The 19,340-nt window shown below is 34.4% G+C and overlaps 1 long non-coding RNA gene across 1 annotated transcript; it reads right to left on the reverse strand.

Annotated features, from left to right (window-relative positions):
* Positions 1-4,359: 4,359 nt before the first annotated feature.
* On the reverse strand, positions 4,360-19,125 carry LOC135839097 (uncharacterized). The gene is made up of 4 exons (XR_010557537.1): positions 18,965-19,125; positions 11,658-11,777; positions 6,383-6,503; positions 4,360-6,281 (listed from the first exon to the last, which is right to left on the reverse strand). It is a non-coding gene; the product is annotated as an uncharacterized LOC135839097 (long non-coding RNA).
* Positions 19,126-19,340: the final 215 nt, after the last annotated feature.

Below are 19,340 nucleotides of genomic sequence, written 5' to 3' on the forward strand. Positions count from 1 at the left end.
TTGTGTACTTTTTTGATGTTTAAAAATATTTTGATACATTTTAGTTTAATTTAAGCATTCGGAAAAGGTAGAAGTCATCTTGTACGTGGCCTCAGCTGGATTCAGTTTTTCCTGGTGCAAGCAGATGTCAACTGAGAAGCTGCGGGTTCATGGAAGCGGGGCAAGGGGCCCTCCCGTCCGTCGTCCGAGGGTCCGAATGGGCTTCAATGCACCAGCATCTCCTCTGTCCACGCTGTTCATGGAAGCGGGGCAATGTACCGGGAGGGGATGCGCCCGCAGCTTCCACCTAGAGGGAAGTTGTGCTCCGGAGGAAGTGGCATCACTGCCAATGGAAAGTTCCGTGGAAAGTTCCATAAGGCAGAGACATCTATTGGACTTGGTCCAAGGACCACTTCCGACATTGTAACATGGGCAGAGCCAACAGTTTAAGTATAGCCGTACTCGCGTATAGTTACTATTTATCTTGTGCTAGGGAAATCGTTTTAGGCCTTGTGCCATGTACATTTATTGTCTCTTTGTTTTAGCATTATAATTGTACTTTACTCGTTAAATACAATTTAATGCAAGTGCGCACCTCCGGTGATTTATTTATTTATTTCGAGTCGCATCGCGATACAATTTCTTTCTGATCTCGTTAGTCAGAGCTACGAATATAGGTCTCCTGTATTCACCTATGTGGAGTTGGTCAAAGACTACACTTTCTAAAAGTACAGTCACCCCCCGCTCGTCACAACTATTCATGTTGAACAACATATTAAAAAACTGGGATGGTAACTTGTCGCAAAGTCGATTTTAAAAAATTTAATGTTTGCAAAAAAATGCGATTTTTTGATTTAAAACATGAAAAAAGTTTTGATAGGTGAAGTTGATCTATTTGACCCCTATTTTTACGTATCTGTTGAAAAAGTTCAAAAAACCCTCTCACTCGTTGAAATGAACTCCTCACAAAAAAATCAAAATTCAAAAAAATTCAATTTTAAATTTCAAACACCAAAAAAAGTTTAAAATTCAGTTGTCTTATTTTGACCTCTTTCTGACGTACAAATATTTCATGAAAAAGTTTATAAAAATTACACTCGCAACAAAAAAATAAAAATTCGTTCATTTGTTGAATTTTTTCGAATTTTGATTTTTTTTGTGAGGAGTTCATTTCAACGAGTGAAAGGGTTTTTTCAACTTTTTCAACAGAAACGTAAAAATAGGAGTCAAATGAGTCAACTTCACCTATCAAAACTTTTTTTCATGTTTTAAATCAAAAAATTGCATTTTTTCGCAAACTTTGAATTTTCTTAAATCAACTTTGCAACATGTTACCATCCAAATTTTTTAATATGTTGTTCAGCATAAAACGTTGTCCACAATATATTTTTTTCAGAATTTTTGAGAGTCGGAACCATATGAAAACCTCGTTTCGAAACCTTTAGAGCTAATTTTTTGTACGAAAAGAAGTGGCAACACTGATTTTTATGATATCACCAAAAAGCCTTTCAAAACCTCTAACCATGGGAAAATATTCCATTTTGGTAGGTATCGCTGTTATCGAGTAATCCACTGCTGAAATGGATGATATTTTGGGTTCACTGAAAACTTTGACACCCCCTGGATGTCTTTAAAAAGGGGCTAGAGGGCTGCAATTTGCGCCATTGGTCATCCCTTCGGAAGGTCTTTCCACAGGAAAAATTTCAAAAAAATCGCCGAACTCACCTACCACTTCTTGGTCCAATTGACGTGGAATGACCCTGTTGCCACTTTCAAAACCCTAAAAAAATCGATTTAAAAACTCATAATTCAAATATAACCATGATCTTGACGAGTAAAAATTCTGAAAAAATTCTCAGTTTTAGTCCTTTTTATGTAGAATAACATACTTAATTATCAAAAAATTGGACTGGCATTTTTTTTTTCATTTTCGAGAAAAAAATTACAACTTTGGCACTTATTGCAAAAATACCATCAGAAACATAAAAAATAAACATTTTTGCATTTTTGAGATATTTTAACCAATGTGTAGACGAACATTTGAAAAAAAATCTTATTTCATGTCGAGGGGTCCGCATAAGGATCAATCGCACACCCTGCCGATCTTCCGGGACAACTTTTTTCTTGAAAGGGGGAGTCCTAAGGAACATTTCTACCCCTTGTCCTCAAAAAAAAAAAAAAAAAAAACATGGCCCTACTCACAAAATGGTGGCCATTTTTATTGGCAGTAACAAATAGGACTTGCACGAAATTTTTTAAACTTTATAAAGGTAGATCGAAAGAGCAGGCAAAAATTCATCATCTGACCAAATTTCAAGTGCTAAAGTGTCTTTTTTGATTATTGGTGAATTTTTGAAAATCAAATTAAAGCCAAAAAATGAGGGGAAAAAATCAAAATCTAACCAAATTGACCTAGAACGCTGAAATTTTGAATATACCCTCTTTCAGACCTACCAAATCGATTCGAAACTGTTTCAGACCGTTTAGAGTAGTTCTGGAGCCTCCAGCAGATTTTTAAAATTTGAAACTCCCACAAAATTTCATCAAATGGAGTTGAAAAGACGAAATTCATTCTGCAAATTAATTTCAATATGCTACGAAGTCGACGGCAGGTGGATTTCAAGTCGTTTTGGAGTCCCCAGTGACTTTTTGAAAATTATTGGAGCCTCCAGTAGATTTCTGAAACTTTAAATTAAAATTTCATCGAATGGAGATGAAAAGCGGAAATTTATACTTTGCACTCCAATTTCAGCTATTCAGCTCTCTCTGAACACGACTTCAGGTGGGTTCAAGTCATTTTGGAGCCTCCAACAATTTTTTAAAAATTATTGGAGTCTCCGGCAAATTTTTTAAACTTGAAATTTTAACAAAATTTCATCGAATGAAATTAGAAAACTGAAATTTTCTGAACATTTTAATTTTAAAACCTATCCATTCCTAAGACGGCGCGTTTGACCTTATTTACAATTCTTGCGATTAAGACAAGAGTTAGAAACCAAATGGTCTACGACTTTGGTGGTAAGTACATACATAGTAGATGGTCTGAGTGACCTTCCATCAAATTTTTGTTCATTTTGGTTGGATAGATCAGGCTTCAGGGAAAAAAGTGCGCAGTCTAAGGACAGAGTCCCTTATTCCAGTTCGATTCATGTATTTTTTGTGCATCGATTTCATACGTATTTGAAAATTTAAAAAATTCACTCTTTCGTCTCCATTTGAGGTAGAACGATGAGATTCAGTTAACACCCTATTTTTAGATTTTGGAGCCTCCTGCGCTTTTTTTTTAAAAATTTCAGTCTTTTTAAAAATGCCACAATATCTGTGCAGAGTGAATTTCAGCTTTCCAACTCCGTTTGATGAAATTTTGTTGAAATTTCAAGTTTCAGAAATCTACTGGAGGCTCCAGTAATTTTCAAAAAGTCGCTGGATACTCCAAAACGACTTGACGTGGCGTATTGAAATTAGTTTGCAGAATGAATTTCGTCGTTTCAACTCCATTCGATGAAATTTTGTGGGAATTTCAAGTTTCAAAAATTTTCTGGAGACTCCAGGAATTTTTAAAAAATCGTTGGAGGCTCCAAAATGACTTGAACCCACCTGAAGTCGTCTTCAGAGAGAGCTTAAATTGGAGTGCAAAGTAAATTTCCGCTTTTCATCTTCATTCGATGAAATGTTGTGAAAATTTCAAGTTTCAGAAACCTACTGGAAGCTCCAGTAATTTTCAAAAAGTCGCTGGAGACTCCAAAACGACATGAAATTCACCTGCAGTCGACTTCGTAGCGTATTGAAGTCAGTTTGCAGAATGAATTTCGTCTTTTCAACTCCATTTGATGAAATTTTGTGGGAATTTCAAGTTTCAAAAATCTGCTGGAGGCTCCAGAACTACTCTAAACGGTCTGAAGCAGTTTCCAATCGATTTGGCAGGTCTGAAAGAGGGTATATCCTAAATTTCAGCTTTCTAGGTCAATTTGGTAAGATATTGATTCTTTCCCTCATTTTTTGGCCTTAATTTGATTTTCAAAAATTCACTAAAAAAAGACACTTTATCACTTGAAATTTTGTCAGATGACGAATTTTTTGGAATGAAAAACTTTTTTTTCGTTTTCATGGTCAACGAGAATGATTTTATGCATATTTCGCTGGAATTGAAAATTGAATGAGTTTCAATAGATAATTTCAAAAATTCCTCAAAATTCGATACTTAATGACGTTATTGATCGGGTCAAAATCCAGATTAAAAATAAAAAATAATCAGGAAGTAGTTATTCGTTTCAAAATTTTAAACTTTATCATTTCTGGGACACCCTAGAGCATCTTCATATTTACGTTATGTACTCGTATCTTCAGAAGAAGAAAAAAAAAATCAGAAACCAAACCAAATAAAGTGAACTTTTTTTATTTTTTATCGAAAAACATTATTTAATAATATGATCGAGCTACAAATAATACGTACCTACTTAGGTATTAATGGCCATTTATACTCCAATAAATCTTTCAAAATATATACTCACTGTGTATAAAAGTCATGCATTAAAATTTCACATCGGTTGTTGATTTTTTTTTTTTTTTGAAATTTTACAAAAACCAAAATGATAGATATCTAAGTATGACAAAAAGACTATAAAACTTGAGATAATGTTACGAATGTGTTAAAACAAATAATGAAAACGTCTATTCTAAATTATCATTAAAACTGTTTGTATTTCTACTTAATTATAAGCGGTCTCTCCTGTAATTGACTTTATTGACTTTTAGCTGTTGGAGAGACCTTTTCGTATGTAATTAGCATGATTGAGCCTTAATTGAAGAGGTGTGCGCTTTTTAGAACTGCATTAATTTACATCGAATGTTTTGTTTGTTTTTATAAGCATTGTAAAGTATCGAAAAAAATGTCATTCTGGTAAATACAGAACGAGCACTCGATTAAATTGCTTTGGGAATGTTTTTTTTATTAGGTTCTGAACTTGGTTCTGATGGCGTGACGCTGTCTGGAAAATTTAATACTTGATGAAATTAAAAATTGCGCTTGTCTCGAGCTTTAGAGATATTGACGAATTACTTTCAAGGTATTTTTGTTAATGCTCTTTGGGAAAATGACATTCGAAGTTGGGCGAAAATCGTGTAGAAATCAAATTACTCAATGTCCCCTTAAAAATCGTTTCAAAATTAATTCAAAAAAAGGTCATTCTATGTCATGCGAGTATTGCCCTATTTTTTTTATTGATTCGACTCGTCCAACGACTACAATATTGATATTCCCTCTCCTATTTTTTGAAAATTGAAAAACTCTTGTGACGTATCTACATTAATTATGTAATTGTATAGATTATTACTTAGTCTTTTGAGAGAACGTAAGATCTTCAAAATTTTGTCCTAACAACTGGTAGCAATGGGGATGAAAGCAGGGGCGGTGGCAATAGCTTTAGACGAAGATTGAAACGAATCTTTCTTAAACGTGAAACATGCTCCAATAACGACCCCTTCCAGAACAGTACCCAAGAAATATATAATTTCCCAACCGTCATACCAACGTTGTCCAGCGATATATTGACTGAAAAATAACTGTATAAATGTCAGCAGAGTGGAAAATCCGCCAAGCATGATCAAAAGACGCATATGCAAAGAATACTTCGTCTTCAGTTCGGTTTTATCGATGCTTGCCTGTCTGATATACCATAATGCTCCAAATATTGGAATCAAACGTATAGTGCGAATGTACTGAGTAGCCTCTAAAAGGTATTCGTGTAGTTCATTAAAAGTTATTTGTTCCAAACAGAAAAACTTCAATAAAATTGTATACAACAAAGGTAAACTTATATCGATGAGAAAATAAATTAAAAATTTCTTGCCCTGTGACCCTGTGGGTCTGTGAAAATATAAAGCAGTTTTTCGAAAACACAAACATATATCTAGAGCAATAATCAATTTGACGAAAGTAGCATTAAATGTTAAATATGCGTAGAAGAAATTTATGGGAAAATTGGTCATGAAATCGAATATGTAATAACTTGGAAAAAATATCAACGCGTAGACGTAGATCAGGAGTAAGAAGAAACAATATAAAGTTAGATTTTTCGTTGCCAAGGTTTGCGGTGTCTTAGTTTGGAAAAACTTACAGAGATGAATGACTAGACAGATGAATGAGGATGTGTACAAAGCTAAAAATATCATCGCCAGGATGAATAAAATTACATTTTTGATATTCGTATCCATGGTTTTTCGTGTGTGTTCTTTGTGTTATTTTGTGGGCTATAATTTTATGCCGAATCGTTGGCACCAAAATGGAATAAGTTGGTGCAAGTCTGCAATAAAAAAAAATTGTATTAAGTAATTGGTCTTGGAAGGTATAATTAATAGGTACATATACTTATTTTTTCATTTATGAAATAATTCGTATGCTTACTTTGTTGGTGTTATCGTGAATCTATTTTAAAGAGATCTTCACCGATGCGTGTATTGCCTTCTGACAGTATTGCATTTATTGCATTATTTTTGCCTTTGTTTTCTTCCAAATTTTCAAATTCCTGAAAAATTTTAAAACCAGTGTTAGTGAAGCTAAAAACCGAATAATGTGGTTTCTTTAGCAGTTGAAATAGGTAATTCGTGATCTTGATACCAAAATTTTAAAGTTTGATTACTGGAGGGTGCTGCACTTTGGAGAAAATCTGATAGCGCTCACTCCCAATTGAAAATATTTTCACAAATATTTTTTGCCAAAAAGTTTTAAAAATTCCAAGTTGAGGTTTTGAAAATATAGTTTTTAAAAGACGCACCCTTAGAAAGCCACACACTGTCGGGTCAATGACCTAAGGAGGCCAGATATGTAGTCAGACGGCCTTCAGAGAAGCCGTACAGATGGTCAATGAACTCGATGGGTCACACAGGGAGACAGATGACCTCTAGCAGCCGGACAGTTAGGACATTGACCTTGACAGACCAGACAGCCGGATAGATACGACCTTGAGGAGCCAGATAGACGGGTAAATTGATTTAGAGACCAGACAGGAAGAAAGATGACGTCCAGTAGCCAGACAGACAGGTCATTGACCTTGGAAGGCCCTGGACAGACGACCTCGGGAGGCCAGGCAGACGAGTCAATTATGTAAAAAGTTCAGACAGGTGGGCAGACGTCCTTGAAGATCCAGACAGACAGGTCAATGACCTTTAGAGGCCAAACATGAAAACAGATGACCTTCGACAGCCGAACATAGAGGTCATCGACCTTGATAAGCCCTGGAAAAACGACCTCGGGAAGCCAGACAGATGTGTCAACGACCTTTAGAGGCGGAACATGATCACAGATAACCTTCGACAGCCGAACATAGAGGTCATTGGCCTTGAGAGGCCCTGGACAGACGACCTCGGGAAGCCAGACAGATGGGTCAATTATGTAAAAAGTTCAGTCAGATAAACAGAAGACCTTGAGATGTCAGGCAGACAGGTCAATGACCTTTAGAGGCGACCCATGAAATCAGATAACCTTTGACAGCCGAACATAGCGGTCATTGACTCTGGACATACACCATTGGGGAGCCAGACAGGCAGGTCAATGACCTTAAAAGGTCAGTCAGGACGACATATGATGACCTAAGACAGCCGAACATTCAGGTCATCGACTTTTATAGGCCCTGGACAAACGACCTCGGGAAGCTAGACAGATGGATCAATGATGTATAGAGTCCAGTCAGGTAAGAAGACCTTGAGAAGCCAGACAGACAGTTCAATGACCTTTATATGTCAGATAGGACTATATATGACTTATGACAGCCGAACATACAGGTCATTGACCTTGAAAGGACTGACAAAAATACAGACACGTGACTTTCAGAAGCCAGACAGAAGGAGCACTGACCTAAAGAGGTCAGCCAGGCAGAAAAATGGCCTTGAAAAACCAGACAGATGGGTCAATCACCTTGAGAGGCTAGGTGGGAAAACAGATGACTTCTAGCAGCCTTACAGACTGGTAATTGACATTTAAAGGCCTGACTGAAAAGCGATCAGAAACCTCGGTAAGCTCAAAAGAATAGGCCAAGGTCAGTAACCTTGACCTCTATCAGGCAGACAAGCAGGGCATTGATCTTGAGAGAACAGGAGAAAGACACAGATACCAGCTTCGGAAGCCAGGTAGATGAATCAATGACCTTAAGAGGTCAGACAGATGGGTCATTGACCTTGAGAGGTCAGAGATGGGTCATTGGCCTTGTGAGGACAGAGAGCCAATTACATCAAAAGGCTTGACGGGCAAGATGACTCTGAATTTCCAGATGGGCATACAGACGACCTTTAGAAGATGAATAAATTGTTCTGGCGTGAGCGAGAGAGGGAAGTGCTGTAATATTGGGACTGAGTACTCTGAAGTCCAAACTGCTCTATTGATAAACATAATTTTCACAGATTTTTGCTGCCTATGTATGGCTATCATTTCGCCACATAATTTTTGCTTAATTTGGCTCCATAGTTGCCGCAGCCTTGCCAAGTGCTTTTTTTGTAAGGGAGAAGGGGGATGCGCTAATGTTGGAATTAGCTCCAAGCCTCCAAAGATGCTCCATCTCTTCAAGGGGTTCCCCCTCTCTTCCTGAAACGACGTTATCCAAAGCTGCTAAGGGTGGCGTAGAAAATGGAAAGATTTTGTCACTACATATGTATGCATTAACAAAACAGATAGCAGAATAACATAAAATCGTAGGCAGGTTTACCTTATTTTCATTTTACTTCAATAAGTTGAAGAAAAAAACAAAAAACAGAAACGGAACCAAACAGTAATTTTTTTAATTTTTTATCAAAAAAATCACAGTATCATCGAGCTATGTATTTATACCTAAGTATTTATATTTTAATTAATCTTTAAAAATGTACTCACTGTGTATGAAAGTCATGCATAAAAATTTCACATTGTTTTTTTTTTTGAAAATTTTACAAAAGCCAAAACGTTATGACAGAAAAAAACTACAAAAATGGAGCTAATGTGTTGAAACAAATGATGAAAACGTCTATTCTAAACTATCATTAAATATTTATATGTACATATCAAATTATTTTCGCGTTGAAAAAAATCATTATGTCGTTATCTAAAATATGTACCATTGTACCTATTATAATTGCGTATAATTAGCGTGATTACATGACCTTTAATAGATGAGATGGGTGGTTTAGTCGTTTTTAAAGGCTTAATAATAAACCATCGATAAAAAATGTCAGATTGGAAAATTTAGAAGATTAATTACCTAATGCCAGATTTGTAGTTCAATTAAGCTCATTTTTTTGATTCAAACTTCTCCAATGCTTACCTTTGAAGCCCAAAGTTTTATAAAAAATTTTTTAAAAAGTCGAGTAAATACATCAAGTGTTGGGAAGTACTGATTACGAACGAATACCTATACGAACTTATTTTTCTGATTTGAACCCTCTTATCCGTCTACCGTTGGTCGTATTCTCGGGGAAAAAACTAGAGTTTTTTTTTTTAGAAGGATATAGACTAAAAATTTCCCAACTGGCTTGAGAACAAAATGATGAATTTCCATTTTCTTTTCTAAATACTTGATTTTTCATTTAGGGAAAAAAAGATGAATGTTTCCAAGCAAAGCAAAAACAAACGCTTTCAAAAATTCGTACTTCGAGAAATAAAAAATTTTTAGAATTTTGAATGTTTTTTTTTCATGGAGGCAAAAGTTTTTGAAAATTCTTATGATTCAAGAATAAGAATTCAATCAGCCTATTCTGCCCTTGACATTTTAAAACTTTGAACAGACCATTTTCAAGGAACTACCTAATATAGATAAAGTGAACTTTATGTCCGCCTTACTTCAGCAAAATTTTCAGCAAACCGAATCTTACACGATTTTTTTTTAGTTCATAATCAATTCTTAATCTTTCTTCAAAACGTTTTGGTGGTTTTTCTGGATTTTGGAAAAATGTCGACAAATTTATTAAAATATTTCAATTTTTATTGTCAATTTTTCCAATTTTTTGAAAGAATTTTATCAAAGTCGCCTAAATTTCCAATTTTTGTAGTCAATTTTTCTTAATTTTTTTTTCGAAAAATTATCTTCATGTCCTAAAGTTTCCGAATTTCGATCAAAATATGATCAATTTTTGGAAACGTTACCAATTTTTTGAGAAATTTTTAAGAGGGAGGAAGAGGAAGGGAAGTGAGGATGGACCCTCGACCTCCAGAGGTTTCGTCTCAGCGTATTCTGAATTCCAAAAATCAACGTAATAAACCATATTATGTCACACGATTTTTTCAATTTTCAAATAATTTAGGGACTTGATGGAGGGGCACTGTCCCCCCTCCTCCATGTATTTGTGGAGTTTGTAACTGATTGTTCATCATTTATAAATATTATTTAAAAATTATATTTCCTAGGTACCTAGTTTTTTTTCAAATTTTTAAATTACTTACTTAGGTACATTTATAATTTCTAAATCTTGCTGCAGGCTAAAAACTCAACTTTGAAGTTTTGAAATTCTTGGCAAATATTTTTGAAACTGAAGTAAACTGATTTAGTTCAATTTGAAGCATATCAGAACGATTCAACTTCAAAATCGGACATTCATCTTGAGAAATCTCAAATATTGAAAAAAACATTCCACCTGCTCAAAGGGTCTTAAGGAGACGAATGATGGCGATATTTTCTTCTTTTTCAATGTGAGTACCTCATCTAAACAAAATTTTTGTGCAAATTTAAAGAATCTGAATCCGCCTGATTTTACATGGAATGGCCCTTCAGAATTTCCGCTACATCATCTAAAAATTGTGGGGGGGAGTTTGAAAAGAATTTCAATCTGGAATGGAAATAACTCGATTTGGGGCTGTTTCGAAACGTCAGGCAAATGTTCAAGACCTTTTGTAACCGGTGTGTAGGAGCATAAAAACTTTAAACTTTTATCCTAACAACTGGTGGTACTTGTGATGGAGGTGGGAGTGGTGGGAGTGGTGGCAGTGGTGGCAGTAGCACTAGACGAAGATTGAAACGTACCTTTCTTAAACGTAAAACACGCTCCAATAACGACCCCTTCTAGAACAGTACCCAAAAAATGTATCACAGCGTAAAACTCTTCCAAGCTTAAAACTCGATCATCGTATCGAAACACTCCGGCGATAAATTGATCGAAAAATAACTCTGTGAATGTCAGCAAAGTGGAAAATCCGCCAAGCATAATCAGAAGACGCATATGCAAAGAATACTTCGTCTTCAGTTCTGTCTTATCGATACTTGCCAGTTTGATATACCAAAATGCTCCAAATATTGGAATCAGACGTATAGTACGAATGATCTTAGTAGGTTCTATAAGATACGCGTACAGTTCATTTAAAGAAGTTATTGGGTTCAAAAAGAAAAACTTCAATAAAATTATGTACAACAGAGGTAAACTTATATCGACGAGAAGATAAATTAGAAATTTCTTGTTCTGTGACCCGGAGGGTTTTTGGAGATATAAAGCAGTTTTTCGAAAACACAAACATATATCCAGAGCTATAATTAACTTGACGAAAGTGGCATTAAATGTTAAATACGTGTAAATAAAAATTATAGGAAAATTGGACATGAAATCGAATTTGAAATAATTAAGTAAAAGTACTAAAACGTAGACGTAGATCAGGAGTACGAAGAAGCAATACAAAGTAAGATTTTTCGTTGCTAAGGTTTGCGGAGTCTTGGTTTGGAAAAACTTACGGAGATGAATGATTAAACAGATGAATGAAGATGCGTACAAGGCTACAAATGTCGTTGACAGGAAGTAGAAAATTGCGTTTTTGATAATCTGATCCATGGTTTTTCGTGTGTATGCTGGGTCTACAATTCAAAAAAAAAAAAAAAAAGAAATCGTCAGAAATAAATTCACGAACAAAAATACTCGGTTGTAAAAAAAAATGTGATTTTTTTAAAGACGAAAAAAAAATCAATACGAATCATAAAATAATAAAAATGTAAATCAACCGATCGAAAAATGACCATAACCAAAACGCACACGTAATAATTAAGCTAGCCTTTTTGATATGGCGCATCCAGACAGACTAAATTCTCCGATTAATCGAGAGGTGTTTATTTTTCAAGTGTATCGGCCAAGAAACGACTAAGTAACCGGTATATAATTTAGATGGCCGGCAGATTCAGAGATTCGAATGTGCAGGTGCGCATTTTTCGCGTCTATATAACCAACTTCGGTATAGGTATCATATTTCAAAAGTGAAAAAAATTTTGATGGTATTCGTACATTTCAAGGTTAAATTTCATCGTCGTCCAACTACCTTTTTTTTTCATTCGCGAAAGAATTCTCTCGTTCAATTTGTGCTCTAGAAGTTGATTTTGTATTTTTTTTTCGGGGACCAAAAAAATGTGCTGCCAAAATGAAAGTACTACCTGCCCCATTTGGAAAAGTTCAATTTTGAAATTTTTACCCCGCACAACGAGGGGGTGGACCCTCAAAAAGGTGATTTTGGGGACATGGTCGGGACCGAAAAAACTCGACGGGGTTGTATTGGGGGACTTCTTCCGATACCATATATGTAATTTTTTTCCGTGAAACCCTGCACAACTGCATTCTATGGCACTTTGAATGCGATTTTTATGCATCTTTGGCCATTTTTGATGGTAAAATGGCTCTCACGTCCACGATATGGCTGAGGACCGAACAATTTCTTGGACGTTTGTTAGACGGGACTATTTGAAGCCCAACTGCGCAAAAACGGCGAAAAAAATACGATCACAACGCGATTTTATGAGCACTAATAGGCTTGTTACCACTCCCCGCCCCCCGAATTAAATAATGCGTTGTGTATTCGATAATATCGATGCGACCCATCAAAATGGTATAAAATTTCGCGCTGAACACAAAAATCGCAATCATTTTAAATTCTGACCCTCCCCCCACGGTGTAGTTTTGCCCCCCAAACTGAATATAACGATGATATTGAACAAACTTTGCACATTATACGTCGATACTGAGGATTTATGTGTACGCAATCAGAATGAATCTCATATTCGTTGCTTGGTAATATTTTTGCTTCAAAATTTTTCATTTAATCTCCACCCCCTTCCTTCCCCTTGGCCCTTTAAAGGTTATGTTTGAACATGGATTTGAAAACTTGAACATGATGACCTATCAAAATGGTACAAAATTTCGCGCTGAGCTTGGAAATTGCAGTCATTTTTCACTTTGACCCCCTCGGTGGAGTTTTGCCCCCCTCCCTCCATAAAGTCAGAATAACATGGATTTGAAAACTTGGACGCAACTTGTATCTTTCATTGTTGTTCCATTTTTCTTGTTTGTACTTTTTTCTCATTTTTTTTTTTTTTTGTAATAGTGGGGATTGTAATAGATGGCAGTGGTAGAAAGTAACTAATTACTTTTTAGGGTAAGAAGTTTTGTCTAGCGGCTCATAAAAAGGGAATCTAATAATTATTCCCTGGGAGGGGAATAATTACCAGATACCTAACTAGCTCTGGAGGCAGGCTCTTTCTATTAGCGACCCTCTAACATTTATAAAAGTTGAGCTTTACGTAAATTATAATAAAACTCGAGAGAACATGTACAGATAGCCTATATTCTTTTAATACATCTATACACGTAAAATCATATAAATCAAGTATGCCACAAGTAGATTTATATAGGAAATACATATCAAATGAACAAATATTTGATTATGTAGCAAAACACATAGCATTTGATAACACGTAAATACTTAGTTATCAATTAAGGCAATAACGATACTATGAACATAGGTACGAAGTAGTTATACCTACTCACTATTAGTTAGTCGTAATAATAATTATAATAAATCATTAAAAGGAGTTAACTGCAGCGGAGTACCAGACTCCACGAGTAAGCTTTTTTCATTACTTACCCAGAACTATTCACGTTAAATTATCTCTCCTGTGGACTCACCAATACTAGGTCCGATCGATAATTCTAAAAGTCTGAGGAATACATTTTGAAACGAGATCACAGCCCCAAGTCCGGATTATGGGACGTGATCCAAAATACCATAAAAACGATATAACGAGACGATACATCTCACGATTTACATTACCTTAATAGACACAAATTCACACCGAACAAGCGGGTAATAATTAAAATAAAGTGCAAGAAGGATACTAATACCCATTATGAACGATATGAACAATCGTTTGGTGACAAGAAGTTCTACCCTGGCCAGACATAAAAGATCAAGTGAGAATCGAGCGCGAATCACCTAGAGACGAGCCCTATGCGAATTCGGAAAAGTCCTTGACAGATGTCAAAGCTCGTACACACACACACACACCAAGGTAGAGAAATACATGAAAATATAGTGTACTGGTTTTTCATAGAAAAACCAGTATAACGAAAGGATACATTAATACCCGCGAGTATAGTGGGTATGAGAATACCCACGATACGCGGTTAAGGCATTCCTGCTCCTCACATATTCTTATTACATCTGATTTCCTTTCATTTATATTTTTTTCATCTTTTATTTTTGTTCCAATTTTCTTTTTTCTTTGTATTTTTTTCTCGTTCTTATTTTTCTGCTTTTTTTTCATTTCAACTTGTTTATTTCGTTTGTATTTTTTGTATCTTCCATTGTTGTTTCATTTTTTCTCGTTTTTCTCATTTTTCTGTTTTTACCCATTTCATCTTACTTTTTTTCATTTACTTACTTACATTTTTTGCATCTTTCATTGTTATTCCATTTTTCTTGTTTGTAATTTTTTCATTGTTTTTCTTCATTTCTTATTTCATCTGATTTCTTTTCATTTATATTTTTTTTTCATCTTTCATTTCTGTTCCAATTTTCTTATCTGTTTGTATTTTTCCCCTTTCTTATTTTTCTGTTTTTTTTTTTTTTTTTTTGTCATTTCATCTCGTTTTTTTCGTTTGCATTCTTTGAATCATTCATTATTGTTCCATGTTTTTGTATTTTTTCTCGCTCTTCTTATTTTTCTGTTTTTCTTTTTTTTTTCATTTCATTTTTTCATCTTTCATGTTTGTTTTAAGTTTCATTTTTTACCGACTTTGCCGTGAAACGGAAAAGTAAGGTATTGTATTTGTCATGATGGTTGAGGATTTGGGTGGGGGTGGGTTTTCTTGACGTTTTGGAGTGTGCTGATCACGATAAGACATATGGCGCAAAACGAGATAAGTTTATATATATATTTATATATATAAATATTCTAGGGGGTAAACTCGTAACTTTTTTCTAGATTAACCAGCAAACTCATAACGTTTTGACAAACTCGTAACCTTTTTAGGACGTGACTTTTCGATGAGGTGCCATATGAATCTACAAGGTGTGGGGAGTCTACTGGCAAAGTTTGAGCAGGGAGGTGAGATTGCTGTTTATACAATTTCACTTTTGACTCAATTTTCAAATGAGTACATAGCCTAATTAACAGGTATGAGGATATGAGGAAAAGGTTTTTATTGCCAAGAATCATTTTTTACGTTTTTTACGTTCTTTTTGGTGATTTTGGTGGTTGAAGATGTCCTCTTTCACATGGCGTGGTCAAAAATCGTCTAAAATAAATTTTTGACTGCTGAATTTTAATTTTAAGTTGATTATACAGGTCCAAATTTTCGTGTTTTTCAATCTAAACATTGATTTTATGAGAAAAGTATGTACCCTAGGGAAAAAATGCAATGAAGGAAATTGTAGAGAATTAAATTTCCTTTCTGCTCAGAGCTGGTTATTTTTCTGTAGGATGCTTTGTTAAAAAAGCATTTGCGAAAAACAGAGACGTATGAGACTTTAAAAAAAAAGCTTTTCTGAAAAATTGATGTTCTGGTAATGAAATACCTTTCCACAGGTGACCCAAAAATCAAGTTAACGAATATAACGCGGCCTAACATCGAGTACTATCAGGCCTATGGGGTGACGCGTCGAGAGTATGCACAGCAACGAAGTTACAGAGGGGTCTTGAGATTGCTGTTTATACAAAACGTTATGAGTTTACCTGTATGCGGCTATATATATTTATTTATATATTTATTTATATATCAATTTATGTATAAATTTGTGTCACGCTGAACTCAAAAGCTCCAAACTTTAAGTCGTACCTGATGATGGCAAAATATTGCTTTGATACTGAACTAGAGAAATTTTTAATTTGGTCGAAATCGGTTCAGCCGTTTACGAGATATGAACGTTTAAGTGTGTTTCAACGTTATGGATAAGCAGAAATTTGTGTAAACCCTTATATCTCGCAAACGGCTCACCCCCAACAAACAGATGGGGTGGTTAGGGTGTGTAGGTTGCAGATTGGTACGCCGAAGGTCGGGTGTTCGAATCCCGCGCGAGTCAAGAGGAGAAAATTTTTTGTTGATTTTTTTGTTAATTTTTTTGTTAATTTTATCCGTCCAAAATTTTTTTGCCATAAAAAATCAAAATTTTTCAAAAATTTCTAGTGTAATTTTTGTTTTAACAAAAAACATTAAGTTTTTGGTAAATAGCCAGTAAATTTTGATAATTTTTTTTTTTTGTTAATTAATAGTAATTTTTAGTAAATAAAATGATTAGTTATTTTTGGTGAATTACTCGTAATTAAAGTTGGTCGAAAATTTTGGTAAATTGCTTGGGTAATTTTTGGTAAATTGGTAAAGTTTGGTAAATTGGTAAAAACCTTTGACAGTAAATTACTGGGGTAATTAAAATTCGGTAAAAAAATTGGTAAATTAGTGAGGAAATGTCGCGTAAATTACTGAGGTGAATGTTGGTAAATTGCTGGGGTAATTTTTGGTAAAATGGAAAATTGGTAAATTAATGGGTAATGTCTGGTAAATTACTGAGGTAAATGTTGGTAAATTGCTGGGGTAATTTTTGTTAAATTCGTAAATTTTGGTAAAATGGTAAATTTTGGTAAATTGATAAATTTGGGTAAATTCGTAAATTTTGGTAAATCGGTAAATTTTGGTAAATTGGTAAATTTTGGTAAATTGATAAAATTTAGTAAATTGGTAAATTTTGGTTAATTGGTAAATTTTAGTAAATTGGTAAATTTTGGTAAATTGGTAAATTTTTGGTAAATTGATAAATTTTGATAAATTCGTAAATTTTAGTAAATTGGTAAATTTTGGTAAATCGGTAAATTTTGGTAAATCGGTAAATTTTGGTAAATTGGTAAATATTGGTAAATTGGTAAATTTTGGTAAATTGGTAAATTTTGGTAAATTGGTAAATTTTGGTAAATTGGTAAATTTCAGTAAATAGCTAAATTTCAATTCTGGATAAAAATTAAGCCATTAAAAACCTCTAAATTTTGGTAAATCGGTAAATTTTGGTAAATCGGTAAATTTAGGTAAATTGGTAAATTTTGGTAAATAGGTAAATTTTGGTAAATTGGTAAATTTTGGTAAATTGGTAAATTTTGGTAAATCGGTAAATTTTGGTAAATTGGTAAATTTTGGTAAATTGGTAAATTTCGGTAAATTGGTAAATTGGTAAATTTCGGTAAATAGGTAAATTTTGGTAAATAGGTAAATTTTAGTAAATAGGTAAATTTCGGTAAATAGGTAAATTTCGGTAAATAGGTAAATTGGTAAATTTTGGTAAATTGGTAAATTTTGGTAAATAGCTAAATTTCGGTAAATTGGTAAATTTCGGTAATAATTTTGTTTTTTGTCAACAATTTTCCTGATATATTATTCCACTTGTAATATGACGGTTACGTCTTCATAAGTACGCTAATTTTTATTTGAAAATCAATTTCATAAAAGTGTAATATGATGGCTACTTATGATTGACTATTTTATTTTGTCAATGTTTTCGACTTTTCGTATTCATTAAATCGGTAAATTTGGGTACTTCTGCGCATTTTGATAAATTGGTAAATTTTTAAGTAATGTCTGGTAAATTACTGAGATAAATGTTGGTAAATTACTGGGGTATATTTAGAGCAAAGTCGGTTGATCTTGCGAACTGCGCAAGATGTTTTTTGTGTGTTTTTTCCCTTGAATATTTTTTTATATTGTCATATTGTTACATAAATCTTTATATACAGACACGTAATGTGCAACGTGTTCAATTTCATAGTTGACTTTATGGAGGGAGGAGGGGCAAAACTCCACCGAGGGGGTCAAAGTGAAAAATGACTGCAATTTCCAAGCTCAGCGCGAAATTTTGTACCATTTTGATAGGTCATGTTCAAACATAATCTTTAAAGGGGAAGGGAGGGGATGGAGATTAAATGAAAAATTTTGAAGCAAAAATATTCCCAAGCAACGAATATGAGATTCATTCTGATTGCGTACACATAAATCCTCAGTATCGACGTATAATGTGCAAAGTTTGTTCAATATCATCGTTATATTCAGTTTGGGGGGGCAAAACTCCACCGCGGGGGGGGAGGGGCCAGAATTTAAAATGATTGCGATTTTTGTGTTCAGCGCGAAATTTTATACCATTTTGATGGGTCGCATCGATATTATCGAATACACAACGCATTATTTAATTCGGGGGGCGGGGGAGTGGTAACAAGCCTATTAGTGCTCATAAAATCGCGTTGTGATCGTATTTTTTCGCCGTTTTTTCGCAGTTGGGCTTCAAATAGCCCCGTCTAACAAACGTCCAAGAAATTGTTCGGTCCTCAGCCATATCGTGGACGTGAGAGCCATTTTACCATCAAAAATGGCCAAAAATGCATAAAAATCGCATTCAAAGTGCCATAGAATGCAGTTGTGCAGGGTTTCACGGAAAAAAATTACATATTTGGTATCGGGAGAAGTCCCCCAACACAACCCCGTCGAGTTTTTTCGGTCCCGACCATGTCCCCAAAATCACCTTTTTGAGGGTCCACCCCTTCGTTGTGCGGGGTAAAAATTTCAAAATTGCACTTTTCCAAATGGGGCAGGTTGTACCTTCAATTTGGCAGCGTATTTTTTTGGTACCCGAAAAAAAAATACAAAATCAACTTCTAGATGAGCACTTTTTCGTTTATGGATTATAGTCTAAAAGGAATGATGGACCATACTTAATTTGAAATTCGTTATTCAAAAATGTACTCACTGCGTTAAATTCGTCCATTCATATTGTTTCTAGTATCCTATTGTTGCTGAAAATTGTTCAAAAACTAAAACAATACGCTAACATAAAAAACAACAACTACGCACCTATACATGATTTCATATTAAATGTGAAAACAAATGATTCATACACATGTACATACAATTCATTGTGATGAAATTCGTTTTGTACGTACTTATCGCGAATAGCTGAGATAGGAAAGAGGGATGTGGTGTGCAGAACGATTTAATATGTACAAATAGATAGGTACATAAATATATCATGCGCAGCGAGTGTACCTACTTGACCTGTAGTTTGTTAAAATTTTATAAATAATGAACTATCTATAGATAACATATGTCTGATTACAAGTATAGAA

The sequence above is a fragment of the Planococcus citri genome, chromosome 1, assembly GCF_950023065.1.
Source record: "Planococcus citri chromosome 1, ihPlaCitr1.1, whole genome shotgun sequence".
Lineage (NCBI taxonomy): Eukaryota > Metazoa > Arthropoda > Insecta > Hemiptera > Pseudococcidae > Planococcus > Planococcus citri.